General features: G+C 46.5%; 1 protein-coding gene across 2 annotated transcripts in view; it reads left to right on the top strand.

The window, feature by feature from the left end:
* The first annotated feature begins 3,133 nt into the window (after nucleotides 1–3,133).
* The window catches only part of ST3GAL2 (ST3 beta-galactoside alpha-2,3-sialyltransferase 2), a 35,684-nt gene continuing 21,387 nt past the window's right edge, over nucleotides 3,134–17,430 (top strand). The window contains exon 1 of one of the 2 annotated variants that reach the window (XM_028739461.2): nucleotides 3,134–3,504. The gene's annotated coding sequence lies outside the window, so the exon portion shown is untranslated. Of the gene's footprint in view, nucleotides 3,505–5,311; nucleotides 5,414–17,430 lie in introns of those variants that run through there. The other variant, XM_028739462.2, reaches the window with a different exon arrangement.

Raw genomic sequence — 17,430 nt, 5'->3', positions numbered from 1 at the left:
CCCGAGATTTGCACTCTGGGAAATGTAGTCCATTCACGCACAAACCAGGGAAGGTCCATCTGCCAGTAGAACTACACTTCCCAGGAGGCGTTACGCTTCGAGTCGGGAGGGCGGGCTGCTCTTCCTTATTTAAAGGCGCAGGCCCTCCTTCGCTCACATGGGTGCCTCCAAAACAGCGCCTGCGGCGGCGGCGATATTTCAGGATTTGAGTCAGCACCAATTTGCAATGCTAATTCCTTGGAAGTTTTATATGTGTGTGCTTGCGTTTGCGCGCCCAGTGGTCCTATACGCCTTACTTTGAAGAAAAGCCCTCTGAGTTCAGCAGGCGTTAACTCTCAACTAGATGTTCAGCCGGATCCTATGCTCACCTACTAGGAATGAGCCCCTAAGACCTTCATTGGTACCCTTGGGTGGATGCACCAGACCCTGAGCTTTCACTTATGTTATGTACTGAAGTTCTCACCCTGGGCCAACAGGGGGATATTGTAGATAGTTTTCACTCAGGTCCACATATGCAAATAAGGAATTGAAAGTGACGTTCAGTGATTGGATAGTTACAGAAAGTTGCTACTGTTGCTTTGTAGTGGAGCTCTGTATAAGCAGGTTGGCTGAACCCTTCAATTCAGTTCTGTTCTGGCCTGTGAATAAACAAGAGCTGTCTGAAGAATCGCTGTGTCGTCTGATATGTTCACCCACAACTTAACAACTTAAATATTAAAAAGTAAGTCTCTGGACCTCCGAGAAAGAAATTTAGGAGGGTACCTTTCCAAGCAAACTATGAGAGTGCCTTTGTGAAGTGAAATGAGCCGAACACTTTTCCCACCTGTGGCCTGCCACTTTTCTTAGCTAATCAGCAAAGTCAGAGTTATGATTGACGACGAGTGTGTTGTTCCGACACCAGGGGGAAATAATCCCCGGAGTCTTAAAAGCAGCCGTTTCCTCCTCCCATTTAGTGTGCTTTCCCTGCCCCTTCTCATTTTCTAGCCCTTGGAATCTCCACCGTTTCCACTGCCTTTACTCCCAGGCAGCAATACTGTATGCATTTTTCTTCTCAGAAAAGTGGTCCCTAAAAGGCTTCTTCTGAGATCAGGTAGTCTCTAAAGAAAGTCATTTCTGCAAATACTACGACATAGTATGTGCAGGCGGATGTTAAAGAGAAAGCCCCTCTCTCCCCCGCCCCCTCTGCAAATGTGAAAACATCTTAGGCACGTTTCCTGGTGTGCTGCAGCTGAACGGCAGGCACTCCTTAAGAATTTACTGTATTGTTAACTTGCAGCACCATAATAGATGTCTATTCAAAAGAAAGTCTCTTTGTGTTTAAGAGGGTTATTCCCAGGTAAGCGAGTCTAAGATGACAGCCTAGGCTTTGGTTTAGGTTGGCGCTGGGGAAAACCAGTTTTTTTGTACCTTGAACAGCTGCATGGCATGCAGAATTTCAACAAGTTAAGCCTTTTCTGGTATGAAAAAGCCTCACCATGACCATACTCGTTCTAATTTTGTGTTATGCTCTGTCTTCCTCCCTGGCAGCCATCCCTGTGCCTTGAGTAGTACAGCCCAAAATTCAAGTCTTCAAGCAGGAAACTTTCTCAGCCTTGCCTGAAGGAGTTGAACCAGGAGTTGCACCTGGGACCTTTTACTTGCAAATCAGGTGCTCTGCCACTGAGCTGAAGCCTTTCCTCTTCATGGGTCCCCTTAGCTTGCTCAGGGGGGCAGAGCAGGCTGTCTGTGGACTTGTGAGAGTGTGTAGGTGCTATGATTCTCAGGTCCCATCTGCACTATACATTTAAAACAGCATCTTGCTACTTTAAATGGTCATTGTTGTTGTTGTTGTTCAGTCCTTTAGTCGTCTCCGACTCTTCGTGACCCCATGGACCAGAGCATGCCAGGCACTCCTGTCTTCCCCTGCCTCCCGCAATTTGGTCAAACTCATGTTGGTAGTTTCAAGAACACTGTCCAACCATCTCATCTTCTCCTTGTGCCCTCAATCTTTCCTTCAGAATGGATAGGTCTGATCTTCGTGCAGTCCATGGGACTCTCAAGAGTCTCCTCCAGCACCATAATTCAAAAGCATCAATTCTTCAGCGACCAACCTTCTTTATGGTCCAGCTCTCACTTCCATACATCACTACTTGGAAAACCATGGCTTCCCACAAAGATTTCTGGGAACTGTTGTGTTATAAAGGTACTGGGAGTTGTTAGGAGAGCTCCCCTCCCCGGAGCTGCAATTCCCAGAGTTCCTTGGGAAGAACAATTGATGTTTGAACCCAGTCTGGAAACAGGAAATGTAATACAGGAGATGTATTAGTGCACGTGGGGAAACAAGTGTCGGAAGTCTCTTGTGCTAACCATGTGCTGGAGGAGCTGTCCAAAGAGTTGAGAGACAAATAATGAATGACATCCCTCCTCGCGGCAGCAAGCTTGGCTATTGCTCCATAAGATGGGACAATCTGAACACTGAAAGTGGGCATTTGGGGGCGGGGGAGTCTGCTGATTGCTCAAGAACTCCCAGATCAACTATGGGTGCTTCCAGGCAACAACCTGCTCATTGATTTGCTTGCACACCCCCCCCCCATTCTTTTTATTGCTGTTCGTTTGGGGAAGCACGCAGCGTTGCACATTAAACCAATCCGCCGCCCCTCCCCCCCCCCAAGATCGGGTTTGGGTTTTTGAGACTTTAGGGTTAAGGAAAGTGCCGGGAAAATGCTCTTCCTCGCAAACAAATCAGTATAGTTCAATAAACAGCCAACCCCCGGGGTGGGGGGGGGTGAGTGGCTCAAAGCTCTCCCACCTTTTAGAGGAGCTGTCCCTTTAGCAAACACAAACACCGAGCTCCCCGCACCCCAGTTTCCTTATCTCCATCCGCTCTCCTCGGAGGTCGGTTTACGCCGCCTTGCAAGGAAGCTCACAGCCTGGCTTTCTTGGCCACGGGTAGCGCATCGGAGGCGACAAGACCTGCTGCGCGCCGATGCCCTGAAAGAGCGCGCGCTCCTCCCGGTGCCCTTGCTAGATGCCTCGGAAAGCGCCGGGGACGCGTCCCGCAGGGCTAGGACTAGCTACGCAGCGGCGCCTACCCGGTCACAGAGGCAACGGCAGCCCCCTCCCTCCGCTTTCCCACCGCCGAGGCGAAGCTGGCGAGAGGCCGAAGAGGCGGTCTTTTCTTCCCGCCCGGGGGGCCGAGGCAGCTGGGAGCCCCCCGCCCCTCCGCAGAGTCTCCGCCCCTCCTCCCCTCCCCTCCGACGGCCGGCCTCGCTCCCTCCTTCCCGCGCGCAGCTCGGCCGGCGGAGCGGCGCTGAGGATGGGGCGGCGGGGCGCCTGCGGAGGCAGCAGCCAGGAGCCCCGCGGCAGGACAACGACGCTGCCGCTGCTGCTGAGGAGGCCGCTGCCGCCGCCTGGTGAAGCGGGGCTGAGCTGAGCTGGGCCCGGTGTCGCTAGTCCGCCCGCCCGCCCGCCCGCTGCCGCTGAATCCCCCCAACGCCCACCATGGACCGCCGGCCGCAGAAGCAGGTAAGGGGCAGGACGACGACAACGACGAAGAGGAGGCCTGCGCGGGGCTGGACAGCGAGCAGCTCCTTCCGCCGCCTTTGTCTCTCCGGCCCTCTGGGGGAGTGGACCCGGCCCGCAGCGCAGCCCAGTGGGGCGGACCGCCTGCCTGCCGCAGCGTCGCGAGGGGCTGCTGAGCTGTGGCAGAGGCCGAGGGAGGGCCCGGCCGGGGGCTGCTGCTGCTCCCTTCTCGCTTCTCCTGCTCCGCGAGGCAAAGGGGCGCTCGGTCGCCGCCGCGCTTTCAGGGGCTTTTCCCACTCGGGAAGGCGGCGCCGCCTTGGGTTCTGCGCGCCCGGCTGCAGCCCAGAGGAGCTCTGCCTGTGAGGGGTCCCAGGTTCCGACCTGGCTTTGCCGGGAGGCCGAGCCGGGATCTCTATTCTGGCAGGGGGCTCTCCAACGCGGAGAGCCGGGTGGCTTGTGCCTCCGGGATCCCTCCAGCTCCTGGCTTGAAAGAGGGGCTGCCTCCGGCCGGGCCTCTCGCCGGCTGCCCCCCACGGAGTCTTCCTCAGCCCCGAAATCGGTAAAGTTCGATCTGTAACCGGCGTGTTACCTTGCCACGCTGTTCCCTCTGCATTCGGTTGCTTCTGGGCATGTGCAGAGTGGACTGCCTGCCGCAGCTGAGAGCAGTTAGAGAGGCAGCACCTCTCTCGGTGCCCAAGAGTTTGAAAGGGGGTCGGATTGCTTCCTGAGGGCACTTCAGTGGCAGAGAGTGCTGGAGCGGAAGACCCCGGGTCCAACCCCGGAAGAGCTGCTGCCAGTCCGTGTAGGCAGTACAGGGCAAGATGGATCTGACGGCAGCCTTCCCCAACTACCTGCCTTCCAGATGCTTTGGGCTGCGCTTGACCCCAGCATCCTACAGCTGTGCTGGGTGAGAGGAGTTTCAGTCAGAAACATCTGGAGGGCACCAGACTGGGGGTCCACCTGCCCCACCTCATTCTCTGTTCCCAGCACTGGTCAGCCAGGAGTCTCAAAGAGAAGCCCCACAAACAGGACATGATGGCAACATTGCATGCCCCCAGCACCTGCTGTCCAGATGTAGACTGCCTCTGGATGTAGAGGTTGCATTTAACTGTGATGTTAGACAAACCTACAGAGGGAAGGCCTACGTCAGTGGCAATCATTGCCCCTTGAGGTGAGGGGGTGCCCATAAGCTGATGGTTTGTTTTGCGTGACTGAACAGACTTTTATCCTTACTTAACAATCTGCTGTCAGTAAACTTCATTGCATGATCCTGAGGCCTCGTTTTTAAAAGAGCTCCGACTTCTTAACTGTGTGACGTCCTATGTATCAAATTTTTGCATCTTGATACAGAGCACCACCGAAACCTGTGTTTCAGGTCAGCCTTGTAAATGAGCCCACAAAAGTCCCTAGTCTGCTAAGAGACTGCTAACAGCCTGCCCTGGAGGATTCTCGGCTGTCTAGTAAGCAGACTGGGGGGGGGGGGGGGAGGAAGGGAGAGATAATTCTGCTGCCCTTGAGCCATTGGGCCAACCTATTTGCTTTCTGTGCTGGTAGCCACAAGGGAATTGACCTTTCTTCACAGCTCAGCACAGAAAGCAAGTGGGCTTGGATCTGCTCCTCCGCTAGCCTGTTGTTGTGTTTCTGTTTTGGCTTCCCTCTCCTCTGTGTCTACAACAAAAACCAAGCCATGCAGTGATCTCTCTCCCCACCAGCCCACTCACTTGCCAGCATGGAATTCCTTGTTGCCTATAGCGACTAGGCTTGCTATTTAAAGCTGGTTCCGATGGGTTTCTCTCTCCAGCATTTTGCACAGTGAAGACGGATGCAAAGAGTTGACACAGCTTCTCCCTGCAATTTCTGCTCTCCAGCAGCCCTTTGCCATCATGGCCCTGGCTGCCTTCCATTTCCTGAGGTATTTAAATTGGTTGTCTTTATGCCTTTAGGAAATAACACTTCAAATGTCTTCATTTGCTGTTTGCAGTATGCACTTGTCTGCTCAGGGTTTGTGTTCCTTTTTGTTCTCATTCAGGGGCAATATGCTTTGCACTCTCTCCCCCCCCCCCATTCTTATGACTTCCATAACCCCAGGCAGAGTTGCAGTTGACTATCAGTAGATGCAGTAGAATGGCAGCTTGTATATTTTTGAATTTGCGCCTTCTTGTATTTGTATTGCACTATTGCACAAATATTTCATTTCCCCCCCCAAAAGGTTAGTTAAAGACCAGTTAAAAAGTGAGTGAATGAAGCACATCTAGTCCATTTCATGATAATAATATTAATGTTCAATTAAAACCAACACTGAATTATTTGATGAAGAGGATCTTAAATCAAATGAATATATAGACAAAATGCTTCATTATGCAGTATGCTGAACTCTTGTTCCTCTGTGATACATACTATCTGAGCCTCTACTATAGTCGTTTCAAAAGAACCTCCAAGTTTCCTTAATGGATTTTGATTCTTCCCTGTAACATCTCTTTTACAGATCCTTCATTGTTGAGTAATTCTCTGTCCTGAAATTGAATACGACTTGAGTAAGACTTTCTAGACATTGTTCCACTCACAGGCATGTTGAATTTGATCATGCTGTGCTTGCTATTGCTCCCAGAAAGTTTTTCCTGTGCTGTCACTTAACAGTTTCCTGTAATGCTCCATGATTCAGATTTCCTAAATGGATATTGCGGGAAACCAAGGAAAGGGTTAATGAAATTAGGAGGGTCCAGGGGGAGCGGCTTGATATTTTCATAAAACATGTGGCTGGATACTTTTAAATTAAAGCTCAGGTTTTTCCAGGATGCCAAATTCTGTGCAAAACAGCAGGTTCTGTGACTGCCCAGGAGCTGCATCGGATAGCACCCAATAAGATGGTTGGAGTCAAAGCTGTGAGGCAACTGCATCCTAATCTCTGAGCATAGTTTATGTGATGCTTCTGTGATGGATGTGGGCCCAGAACAGAAGTGCTTAGTGAAGGAAACTCTTCTGTGCCCATCGCTGCTTTCAAAACACCACAGTATAAAATATTCTTTTATTGACATATCTGCACTGTTGGCATAGCCTCCCGCTTGTTGTGTTTGTGTGGCATGGTGTGCTTTGCAAAGAGTTGGGGGTCCAACCTTGTTGAATTTCTTGGACTGCAGGTTCAAGGATTGGGCTGGAAGGATTTTAATGAAAAAATATTAGCACCCAGTTGGTTCCCATCTTAGACTCAGGAGCCAGTTCAGACTTGCAGTTGAAAATAAGCAAGTTAATGAGCACACTTGTTTTAGTTTGTGGGCAATGCAACACACATCATGTTACCAAAACCCCTGAAGTCACTGCATGATAAAATCTGCAAGATCCCAAGCACAAAAGCGTACATGGCTGAGTAACAAGCCTCGTGGTTTCTTTTAATTAAAATCCTGGTTGAAACCTACTGTTACAAGATGTAAAAGGCAAAGACATTTTAGAGAGTGTGAGAAAAGTTACTGTGTAACACCAAGCTGGCTGTTGCTCCATCAATATATAGTGGTACCTCAGGTTAAGTACTTAATTCGTTCCGGAGGTCCGTGCTTAACCTGAAACTGTTCTTAACCTGAAGCACCACTTTAGCTAATGGGGCCTCCTGCTGTTGCTGCGCCGCCGGAGCCCAATTTTTGTTCTCATCCTGAAGCAAAGTTCTTGATGATGACTTGGGAGATGCAAAATTATGCAGGCCATCTGTTAAATGTCCGAGGGAAGAAGCAAGGAGCATCTTTTCCTCCTTCAGTTCCAGAGGAGGGGTTGGCACCACAGCTCATTGGCCCAGTTCAAGGTGCTCGTGCTTAACCTATAAAGATTCCCATAGTCTAGTATGCAGAAGCCTCTGACACAAGTCATCTCTATTGCGTTCTTTGTTTACCCAACCAGATCCTGCTTCATTAGAGCATCTGTTGCTAGGACGGCACTCTCTCCCTCTGGAACTGAGGATCTGTTCTTCTTATAATTTGAAAGGACTGTCACAACTTTTCCTTGCCTGCTTCTAGCACAGCCTATCCCAGTCTGGTGCCCTCTGTATCTTTTGGACTACAACTCACATCAGTTCTTACCAGCACAGGTGTATGATCCTGGGGCGGATGGCAGTTGTGGTCTAAAACATCTGGAGGGCACCAGATTGGGGAAGGCTGCTCTAGGATTTCTCCTTGGGAGTTTTTTTCTGAATGGCTGAGAACATCTTCTAGCTAAGGTTTTTTTTAAAAAAATTGTGGTTCATCAGTTGTTTGCAGTTGCCTTGAACCCATGTCAGAAAAGCAGCAAATACATATTTTAAAATAAACAATTTAAACCATTCATGGATGGTTAAGTTCGTAGATCCAGCCCCAAGGCAGTTTCACAGGCTAGCTGAGGTGCAGTAAAAGTTTGCCCAGGGTTCTTACCTGAGAGGGGAAAAGAAAAGAGTTCAAAGTTTTTCCTCACTTTAATTGCCTCTTTATTTTCTTTGTGACATCTAAATTGCAAATCTTACATCTGCATGGAGTGCAAGGGAGCCAACTGCAAAAGTGCAAAATCTACTTCTGGCCTTTGGAGCGTGGCCTGCAAAACCAGAGGTCAGGTTCTTGAGAAGACAGTTGATGGCCAAATTCGTATTTGGTATTTTCAGTAGCTGTTGCAGTTAAGAGGCCTCCTTGCTCTTTGTATGTGTGTGAGAGACAATGCTTCTAGGGGTACTGATGGACAAATGTGTGATCTTCATTGCAATCAGATCTGTTTATGTGCAGTGCTTTTGCAGAGAGCTGGATGGCACAAGAGCCATCTTTGTTAACTTCAGCGCAACACAAAGTCATTGTTTTTAGCAGCAGATTCTTGTGGGGGTCTTTAGGTCTGACTGTATAGGTGCCTTTCCCCCCTACCCTTTTCTAGATCTGTGTGCCAGAGCTCCAGAGGAGGGGGCAATGAAAACGTTAAAGGCTCACGCTGGACAGCGGCAGCCACACAATTCACCTGCATAAAGTACAGTGGTCCCTTGGGTAACATACGTTTCAGGTTACATACGCTTCAGGTTACAGACTCCACTAACCCAGAAATAGTACCTCTGGTTAAGAACTTTGCTTCAGGATGAGAACAGAAATCGTGCTCTGGCGGCGCGGCAGCAGCGGGAGGCCCCATTAGCTAAAGTGGTGCTTCAGGTTAAGAACAGTTTCAGGTTAAGAACAGACCTCCGGAACGAATTAAGTACTTAACCTGAGGTACCACTGTACTTTAAACTGTACAATTGAATCTCTGTTCTGTGGTGCCCAGTGTGATATAGTGGGCAGTTAATTATAATTGCAACAGTTAACCTTGAAGGATAATCCAGTTGGACACTTCAACTCACTTAACAACAACACCATTATCATCATCATCATCATCATCTAAAATGAGCTGGAGAAATCTATACTCAGGCAGTGTTACTATGTATGGCCCAGATTTCTGAAACTTCTCAATATGTATGAAAATCCCCAGGCACTCACTCTCTGTCCAGAAACCTTTTTAAAGGGTTTCATTGTTGGTTTCATTGGCCCACACAGACTTAAGAGGAGGAGGAGGAGCCATTTCAAGAGCACAGAGAACTGAGGAATGAGGGGGGCACATGGGAAAGGTTCCTGCCCATTTAGCAGCTACTTTCCTTCAGGTACTGTGAGGTTTGCGGTTTTGCTATTCATGCAGCCTCTCTTCAGTCTCCTGATTTTCCTGTGGATAGAAAGTAGGCTCTTGGCTCTGTTTGGCTGCCACCGCCGCTGCCTCCTGCTCCTGTGAGCAGCCAAGCCTACACAGGAGGATGTGGAGTAAGCCTGAATCATGTGGTCAGCCTGCAAAAGTGACTTCATTGGAAAGTTTAAATACCAACGGTTACTTCAAACCCCTTACTTGCACTGTAACTCCTGCCCCCAATCAGAGAGTGTTTTAAGTAAAGAGGGAGCTGAAAGCATTACTGGAGTGTGATCTTCTCTTAGAATGACTCTGTTCCAATTCTAAAGCGACTTGGTGTGTGAAGTTCCTTCGGGCCAGCACCACATCTCAATCTGTTTGCCGGTCCCCACCCAGTGTAGGAACTCCATGCAAATGAAATGTCGGAGTTTGTTTCAGCATAACCTTTATTTAAGTTGTAAACTGCCCTGTGCTCTACAGATGAAGGGTGGTATAAATAAATATTAATTACTCATAATCCTAATAATACATTTTATTCTATAGCCCACTCTTTCTCTAAGAAGCTGAAGGTGAAGAACCTGCTTCCCTCCATCTCTTCCATTTTATCGTTGTGCCAATCTGCATATTGTATCACATCCTATAAGAAGAGCCCTGCAGCTGGATCTGACCAGAGGTTTCTTCTAGGTCAGCCTCCCATCCCTCTTGGTAGATGCTCTTTCTGACTGCTCCCCTCCCACCTTGCCCTCTCTCTCTCCCTGGGCCAAGGCCTTGCCAAGCTGCCTCGGATTTATCTGTGGTTGGCTCAAATTCCCCCTCAATTGGCAGTTTCCTTTTCACCTGGTGGAGTCCGCAGGCTGATATCCAGCCAATGGAAGGGTTTCAACGGCTCCAGCAGAGCTGCTTCTTGCTGCAGTGCAGCACCATGAAAAGGAGGTGGGGTTCCTCCTCCTCCCAGAAAGTGTGCCAGATGCACACTCAAGTCTAGTGTTGCTTTTCTGCAGCAACTGTTATGAGAAAAAAGAGGAACATCCTCTTAAGTGATGGCACAATGGATTCAGTATGCAGCATGGGCCCTCTGGAGAAGGTGACTGTTTCTGTAGAAACTGTTATAGGCTGCCGACCCTCCGTGATCTTCCACCACCCCTTCCCTACCAGATGTCCAAGCTCAGTGCTTATATTGGGGAAACACATGTTTTCCAAATGGAAATTGAAGAAGGGCTTCCCTTTTGGCACCCAGAAAAATCATTTGGCCCAAAAGGAGCCATCCCCTCTGTTCTGGTTGGACAGAAGAAGGAAGTCCAGGGCGGCGAGGCCAGATCATCCAGTCTGCATGAGGTAACAGTTCATTTGCACCTAGTGTCCAGCATATGGAATGACAGGCAGGGCAAATTGATAGTGAAGCAACAGGCCCAGAATGCATCAGACTGCATTTAAGAGCAAGTTTTAGCTCCCAGGATTCTTCATGAAACTGATGGAGAAGAGCAGAAAAGTTGCATTGTAATCACCATAAGCCTGTTCCATGCTGGAGGCTGGAAGCAAACGAACTGCGAGTACCCAGTGCAGCTGACTCTGGTCATCAGCCGTCAACAGGACCCCTGCATCCCAGGGCAGGAAATGCCTGTAGTTGGTCTGATAAGGTGGCTGTTTAGAAGGCAGTAAGACCACGCCCATTTTTTCCTTTCCCTTTTTTGAAGGCCGCTTCCTTTCTTAGCCTCTTTTCTTTTGCTGCAGCTCTCATTTGAATGGAGGGCGACCCTGAGGGCATCTCTCTTGACAACAGGCTCAGACTCTGGGCTCATCTACACCTCCATTTGCCCCACTGCTTTCCCCCAGGAAAACACATGGTTTAGTGCTGAATTGGAACAACAGGTGCATTCTTCTTGAAACTGTCAAGCTGTGAAAATCATGTCCACTGTCCCCCTAGAAGGTCGAAAACCATTTTGGGATTCAGGAAGGGTAGCTTTGGATATTGTTAGGAGATGGTTTGCTAAGATCCTTACAAGAATTTTGCCGGCTGCAGCTAATAATTGAGATGCCTCAATAGTTTCCGCAATCCATTCTATCACCTTTTTTAAAAAAGAGATTGATAATTTTGGTATGCCTAAAGTCTGCTGGGATCTCCTCTCTCTCCCAGATTTTTCTGATGAGCTTGCGAAGTTGTTGTGTAAGCACAATTCTGTCCACTTTGAAGACTATGGCAGGTATCCCATCAGGTCCGCTGGCTTTGTTGTTTTTCATTTGGTTAATGGTTTTGGAGATACCGCAAGCTCATCTCTAATTTGTTTTTGAGAATTTGTGAGAGGACCTCAGCAGTTACAGGGGAGTTGCAGCTAAGGAGATGCTGGCAATGTTCTTTACAGTGCAGTGTAATAGCTTCTTTATATTTTAGAAGTGTGGTACTGTCTGTTGAGCGTAAGGGCGTATGCCATGATTTATTGGCCCATAGAAGGTCTTTGTGGCCTTAAAGAAACTTTGTGCATCATGAGTGTCAGCTAAGTACTGGACCTCTTGAGCTTTCTTTTTTTTTTTAATCCACCTCCTGTTCTTTAGTTCTCTGGCTCTTCATTGAACCTCAGCATTAGCGTTGGCATAGGGTTTTTTCTTTGTGGCACAAACCAGTTTCTTGGTTTGGTATCCGATAGTTTGTTCACAGGCTGCAGTAATGGATTTTTTAGCTTGGTCCAGTGTTCCTTGATGTTATCAGGGATCTTCCTCAATATCAAAGCAGTTTCCTGAATCTTCCTCTATTCTCCACCTGCTCCACTGAAAATAAGCTGAGTGTTTGTAAACAAACACAACACCTGTACAAAACATACAAAAGGGATTCAGCTAATCTTGGAATGTCGTTTAACATGCTCTGTAGAATCAGGAGTTACTTTTGGAAGTGTCAAAAGAAATGTGGTTATCCTATGTGCTATGTAAGGAGTTTCCCGAAAGACAGATTGGTGATGGGGAAAAAGAGGTTCTGCATCCAGCTATTTATGCATGAGACGGATTGGAACCATTATTATTTTTTAATTGTCTTGCTTGTGGAAACATCATGCTAATTTGGTTTTTCAGCTGACACACCCTGCCAAAGTTGCAAGATCCAGCTTTGCATTGCGTAGCCCAAGGCACTTTTCCAGTATTTAGGCATCTCCACTTTCACTGCTGTTAGCACCAAGTCTTTTGTAAATAGAGAATGTTGTTGATAGCAGATTGGGGTAATAAAATAACAGTTGGAAGGGGCCTTGAAGGCCCTCTGGCCCTACCCCATGTGGTTTGCCAGATCTGCAATGCAGGATCCAAGTGAAGACTCCCTGGCAGGTGGCCCAGCCAGCCACAAACAGCAGGGTTGTGCCTGTTCCCCTATTGAAAAATAGCTTTTCCCATTAGTATAGCTGGAACCTGCTTCCATGCAATTTCTGCCACTTGGTTCTAGGCAGCTATCATGGCATCCTCACCCCCCTCGGAAACCCCTCTTTGCCAAGCTAACCATAGCCCAGCTCTTTCCACTGTTCCTCAGAGGGGTTCCTGGCCACCATCCTGGTCTTCCTCTTCTGGGCACACTCTATTTGGCCAACGCCCTCTTTTTAAAAATTCATTTCAAGTTTTTCTTTTTGATGTTTTATACAGGTAACCCTTTGGGTGCTGGGGGGGGTGGATTAAAAAAAATATGTTGAGGAGGGTGTGCACAGTCACTTGACGTGACTTCCAGAGTGTCCTTCATAAGGCCTTAAGGAAACATGTCCATATATGAGATTGATACACCTGAGACCTTTCCATCTTGTCTTAATTTGTGGAAAGCTGCTTCCTCATATGCAGGACAGTCAAGTCACATCCTCCAGCCATTGCACTATTGAACTGGGCAGAGGGTGGCTGTTCTTTGCAGTCCTGGAATAAGAGCTGGTTAGCCACCATGACTGTACGTAGGAGCCAGTCACATTCTGCATCAGTCATTGCTATCTTCTTATTAAAAGAACCCCAAGATATGAATCAGGCTTCAGACTGTTACAAAAGAAATAGCATTAAAGAATTTTCTCCTGAGTACTGAAACTGGATGGACTGCACAGTCCTTCCATGTAAAAATCCATTGTGGTGATCACAAGCGTTCTCCATTACTGCAATATACTTTGTGGGAGTGGGGTGGCTAATATTGTTAAACAACTGGGAGTAAAAAAGTATTGCCTGAATCCTTCTGCCCACCTTCAATCTAGATCTAGAGGACTTGATGCCCTTTAACAAACTCCCACCGCAGAGAAAACTGGCATGTTGAGGCATGCCCTGCCATGCTAGCTTTTGTATATGCATGGTGGCTGTGTTCTGGTTTTGGTCTCTTTGCCAGTACTGCAGAACCAACTTCAAGAAGGTGCTGCCTATCTGAGCCATTTAAATATTCATAATCCATAGCCAGATGTGGTTGGTGGTGGCGGCATACATAGCTTTTGAGGGGCAGTGAGTGAGTGGGGAGAGATGCTTCAAGTGAGTTTTCTTGCCCCAAGTCCCCCTTTTGTAAGCCGCTCTGGGGATTTTGCTGAGGGGTGGGAAGTGCAAATCCCTAACTGCTTCCAGCTGTGCCAGAGCTGCTTTTGCAGCAAATCTCTCTCCCATTGCAGGGATTACCCTGGATTCCTCCAGCTGCTGTTTTAAGAAGGAGCCCATAGAGAGAAGAGCTTGCTTTGCCTCTTGGCAGATAATGTAAGGGGAGGGGCTAAATCCAGGCAGGAGGAGGGAGAGGGTGTCATCGATACAAGCTGGAGCAATTGATGGCTGTTGGGTGGGCATCAGAGTGACCTGCTGGAGGAAGAGGTGGAAGAGGAGGAGGAGGAAGGAGGACATGAGATGCTGAGTAGAGGAGACTGAGAGTTGTCCTCTTCAGTCTTGAAATACAAAATGTGCTGGTGAAGGGGAGCCCTTGAAGGGTCATCACAGGTCAGTGGGAAACAGCAAAAACCTAACACCTCTGAGCCAGGAGAGAAGAGCATTTTCATGTTAAGGACTGCATTTCTTTGGGTGGCACATGTAAACTATTATGGGCCAGATCCTGGACCATACTTTCTCTTGCTCTTTTTCTGCATACATTCCAATTATTTCCTGTTGTGGAGCTAAATAATTGAGCTTATTTTTGCCTTTTGGCCATGCCTTGTTAAGCTATTCAGTTAGTGAGTTGCTTGACCAGCTTGACATCTTTTAGGATTCAGGTCACTTTCCAGGCGCTGCAGCAGTTAAATCTCTGGGTGGGGGAGGGGATCCATTTCGCCTATTGCACGTGTAGGTAAATGTGTGCTGGCTCCACACGGAAACTGGAGGTGCTTTTTGCCAGTTCGTCTGCTGAATTGGTTGATAAACCTCCTGATTCTAGGGCATAATGGTTGACTCGCAGGTCCTTAAGAAGAAAAACCACCTTGCCTTTAAATACATTACAGGCAGGGTTGTGTTGGAAAGAATAAAGGGAGCATACGGCTTTGTGGGGCAGGGAAGCTTCCCCCAGCCTGGTGCCCTCTTGATATTTTGGACTGCAACTCAAAAGAAGGGATTGTGAGGAGCTCCAGATGGAGAATGAGCAGCAAAGTGGCAAGTGCAGTTCGGTGTAACAACTGTGAAGTGATGCACGTTGGGGCAAAAAGATATTGATTTCACAGCTACGCTCCCAGGGTGGTGACTGACCAGGAATGAAACCTTGGGGTCACAGTACATAACTCAATGAAGATGTCACCCCAGTGTACACCATTTGTGGAAAAGGCATATTCTATGCTAGGGATCATTAAATTAAACTGCCAATATCATCATGCCACTACAGTATACAAATCTATGGTGTGATCGCATTTGGAATGCTGTATCCAGTTCTGGTTGTCTCGCCTCAAAAAGGATATTGTAGGGTTGGAAAAAGGTTCAGCAAAGGGAAACCAAAATGATCAAGAGGATGGGAGTGACTCCCCTATGAAGAAATGTTTCAGCATTTGAGTCTTTTTAGTTTTAGAGAAAAGGTGAGTAAGAGGCAACATGATGACAGTTTATAAAATTACTCATGGCTTGGAGAAAGCAGATAGAGCTAAGTTTTTCTCCCTCTTCCATAACACTAGGACTAGGTTGGAAGTCGACCAGGTTACTCATAATAGTTTTATTGTACCTAGAATATTTTTGTATATTTATAATTGATATGTATTAATTATTTTAAGCAGTCTTGGAAATTTTATTGACAGGTGAAGTATAAATTCCTATAAAAAGAAATAAATAATTGTGTTTTTTTCTACCTATTCTGAGGCATGCAATGGTATTTTGGTAGCCAAGATTTATTGCCAAACTAAAATATATCAATTGCATTGACTATTTCAGATAACAAGGTAATCCTAGGATCCGTTCCTATTAGGTATCAAAGTATCTTAGCAGAATTTACAAAACATATTGCTGTCACTTCCATATATTGCTGTCACTTCCACCTCCCCCACCCCACCCCAGGTGTGTATGAAGCTATTTAGCAAATATGTGTGTTTGGACTTTCTTAAGAGTGAAGGCATAACTTACCTTTGTTCATTGAACCTGAGTGCCCAGGTCATTCTTTTTTTTTTTTTTTAAATATATTTATTAAAATTTTCATATAAAACATGCATTTAAAAAACACATCTCATCATTGTCCATTTAACATCTCTCAATTGTTACATAGGACTCCCCCACACCTCCCGCGTACACTTACATCATTATTAAATTAATTTCAAACAAATTATCATTTTACTCATAATCTTAATTTTAGTTAGCATATAATTCATCCTTAAATCTAATTTAGTGATAGACAGTTATTTTCTGCTCTGGCATCCGGTTCAACACTCAACCAAATTACAATATTTTTGTAAGTAAATCTTAAATTTCTTCCAGTCTTCTTCCATCCTTTCTTCTCCCTGGTCTCGAATTCTGCCGGTCATCTCAGCTAGCTGCATATAGTCCATCAGCTGCATCTGCCATTCTTCCACAGTAGGTAGCTTCTGAGTTTTCCAATTCTTGGCAATCAATATTCTTGCTGCTGTTGTTGCATACATAAAGAATGTTCTGTCCTTTTTTAACACACTCTGGCCGACGATACCCAAGAGGAAGGCCTCTGGTTTCTTAGTAAAGGTGTATTTAAACACCTTTTTTAATTCATTATATATTGTCTCCCAGAAGGCCTTCACTCTAGGGCAGGTCCACCAGAGGTGAAAAAATGTTCCTTCATTTTCCTTACATTTCCAACATTTACTATCAGACGAATGGTATATTTTGGCTAATTTAACAGGGGTCATGTACCATCTATACATCATTTTCATCACATTTTCCTTCAATGCATTACATGCAGTGAAGTTCAGCCCAGAGGTCCACAACCTTTCCCAATCTTCAAACATAATATTGTGCCCAATGTCCTGGGCCCATTTTATCATTGTTGATTTTACCATTTCGTCTTGTGTGTTCCATTTCAGCAGCAAGTTATACATTTTTGAAAGTACTTTCGTCTTAGGTTCTAACAGTTCAGTTTCTAACTTTGACTTTTCCACTTGGAATCCTAACTTTTTGTCATTTTTAAACACTTCTTTAATCTGAGCATAGTGTAACCAGTCTCGCACTTTATCTCTCATCTTCTCTAAACTCTGCAATTTCCAATTGTCACCATCTTTTTCTATTATCTCCCAGTATTTTGGCCAATTGGCCTCCATATTGGCTCTTTTTTGAGCCTTGGCCTCCAGGGGTGACAGCCACCTCGGAGTTTTACTCTCCAGTAAGTCTTTGTATTTTATCCAGACATTAAAAACTGATTTTCTGACAATATGGTTCTTAAAGGCCTTATTTATCTTAGCTTTGTCATACCATAAATAAGCATGCCATCCAAACGCATTATTAAAACCTTCCAAGTCCAAGACATCCGTATCTTCAAGAAGTAACCAGTCTTTTAGCCAGCAGAACGCTGCAGCTTCATAATACAACTTTAAGTCTGGCAGGGCAAAGCCCCCTCTTTCTTTCACATCTGTTAGTATTTTAAATTTGATTCTGGGCTTTTTGCCCTGCCAGACAAATTTAGAGATATCTTTCTGCCACTTCCGAAAACACTCTGTCTTGTCTACAATCTGTAGTGTCTGAAACAAAAATAACATTTTTGGCAATACATTCATCTTGATGGCAGCTATTCGGCCTAACAAAGAAAGTTTTAGTCTTGACCAACTATCCAAGTCTCTCTTGATTTCTGACCAACATTTTTCATAGTTATCTTTAAATAAACTCAGATTTTTTGCTGTTATGTTTACCCCCAAATATTTAACTTTCTTAACCATATTTAGTTCTGTC

Source organism: Podarcis muralis, chromosome 7 (assembly GCF_964188315.1).
Source record: "Podarcis muralis chromosome 7, rPodMur119.hap1.1, whole genome shotgun sequence".
NCBI classification, from domain to species: Eukaryota; Metazoa; Chordata; class Lepidosauria; order Squamata; family Lacertidae; genus Podarcis; species Podarcis muralis.
Note: the sequence above shows the minus strand (reverse complement) of the source record. Positions and strands in the feature narration are given on the sequence as shown.